This window comes from Lathyrus oleraceus, chromosome 5 (assembly GCF_024323335.1).
Source record: "Lathyrus oleraceus cultivar Zhongwan6 chromosome 5, CAAS_Psat_ZW6_1.0, whole genome shotgun sequence".
Taxonomy (NCBI): domain Eukaryota; kingdom Viridiplantae; phylum Streptophyta; class Magnoliopsida; order Fabales; family Fabaceae; genus Lathyrus; species Lathyrus oleraceus.
Window position 1 is genome coordinate 610,184,806 of NC_066583.1, and position 2,245 is coordinate 610,187,050.

General features: G+C 36.7%; 1 non-coding gene across 1 annotated transcript; it reads right to left on the bottom strand.

Moving 5' to 3' along the window:
• Positions 1–1,603: 1,603 nt before the first annotated feature.
• On the bottom strand, positions 1,604–1,710 carry LOC127088536 (small nucleolar RNA R71). Its single transcript, XR_007790368.1, has one exon. It is a non-coding gene; the product is annotated as a small nucleolar RNA R71 (small nucleolar RNA).
• Positions 1,711–2,245: the final 535 nt, after the last annotated feature.

Here is a 2,245-nt window from a genome sequence, read left to right on the forward strand (position 1 = left end):
TCTTCAGAGTCGAAGGTTTATTTTCCTTGTACCAGATTTAAAGCCTCCGTTTGGAGCAGGTTCTTATTTAGTCGCTTTTATTTATTTTACTTGTCATGCTTTACTTTATTTAATTTCTTGCTATGCTTTACTTTATTTAATTTCTTGCCATGCTTTACTTTATTTAATTTTTGTTATTGTCTTTACTTTATTTAAATTTCTCGCCATTATTTTTATTGCTCGTTTTAATTACTTTATATGCTTTACTTGTTCTTTACGCCTTACATTCTAAAACAACTTTTCATCATGATCGATATCGTCGTGTTTGTTTGTATTACCATGTCTGGCTAAATCTTTCAAAGGTTAAAATGTAAGGATCGCGGTTAAAGAGATGTTTCATATATTGGATCTGTAGAAATGCTTTAAAGGCTGTTTTGATTTTTAATTTGAGTTTTCTGAAACAAACTTGGTTAGTTTTAACTACTCAAGGAGTGCGAAAGCACCCTGGCTTAGTTAACTAGGAATTTTTATCACTTTAAGGAAAAACGATTTTTGAAACTGTTTTCTGAAACGATTTTTAAAATCAGGAAACTCCTTGGGTAAACTTTCCAAATCAAAATCATTTTTCAACTAAGTTTACGAGTCTTATTTCTTAAAAATAAGTTTACTACTTTAGCGTTCTGCGCACCTTTTATAAGTGACAATAAAAGGCCTTAATTTAAGGGTAAAGTTGGTTCTGAATACGCGAAAGCACAGTTCCTGTTAAATGGATTCTTTTCAAGAGTAGAAAATATTTCCCCATAAGTAGTTCTATTTAGACAATCGAAACATCATTTAACTGACGTGAAATACATTCAATCCTATCTTTATTTGCACTGCACTTAGTATTTTCTTTATTTACTGTTATTTTGCAACATCAATATCTCTCTTATACCGCCTTAGATAAACATCGTAACGATAGTAATCGGTAGATTGACGATTTGGTCTTTGTGGGATCAATATTCTTTTATATTACTCTAACGCAATTCGTGCACTTGCGAACACAACGATCAAGTTTTTGGCGCCGTTGCCGGGGACCAACTTCGTCAAATTTCGTACCCTGTTGTTACACTGTCTAGACTAAGGCATTATTAGCCGATAAATGCGAAGAACCCGTAGTACCGGAAATTTAGTAGATCCTTTAGCGGAACCCGAACATTACACTCGTACACGCCTCTTACTCATCCCAATTAAGAAAGCTATGGCCGAGAATCGCGACCGAAGACCTCTTAAGGAATTTGCCCAACCCTCTGACGAGGAACCTAGTTCTAGTATAGTAAACCCCCTCATTCCTGCCAACAATTTCGAACTAAAACCATCTTTACTGCAATTAGTGCAACAGAACCAATTCGCGGGTCTCGCTATTGAGAACCCAAATCAACATTTGAAAGTCTTTATCCAACTGGCCGACACTTTTAAATCCAACGGTGCTTCACCTGATCCAATTTGTTTAAGATTATTTCCTTTCTCCCTCAGGGATAAAGCACGTTCATGGTTAGATTAACTTCCAGCTAATTCAATAACTACTTGGGAAGACCTTAGGAGAGTATTCCTTGCTAGATATTTTTCCCCCATTAAGACTGTTGTTCTTCGAAACCAAATAACTAGATTTACTCAAAACCAAGGAGAATCACTTTTTGAAGCTTGGGAGAGATATAAAGAGCTATTAAGAGTCTGTCCACACCATGGCCTAGAATAATGGATGATTGTTCATACCTTCTACAATGGACTCTATTATAACATAAAGATGAGCATCGACGCTGCCGCTGGTGGCACGTTGATGAACAAACCTTACCCTGAAGCTTGTGACCTAATTGAGGATATGGCCCAAAACCATTACCAATGGGGAACTGAACGAGCATCAATAGAGAAAAAGGAGACCCAAAGTGGAATACATGAGATAAGATTTATGGACATGATGTAGGCATAAATGGACGATGTAAGACCCTAATTTTGACCCTAAGATCCCTCATGGCATCATATCATTGCTCATTGCATTTTGCCTCAAGGATCATAGCATCTTGGCTCCTTAACCCTTGGGTGGGACTTGTGAGTTGGTCTGAGACCACCAAGCATGCTTGAATTGTATATTATTTCTTTTCTTATTTCATTTACTAACCAAAAGCTCAAAAATATGTCACTAACTTGTTTTGTTTTGAAGCTTAAGCAGTCATGTGATCCAAGGCTCCTAGGAGGCTCCTATGCCCATTGAAGTGGCTAGATGAAA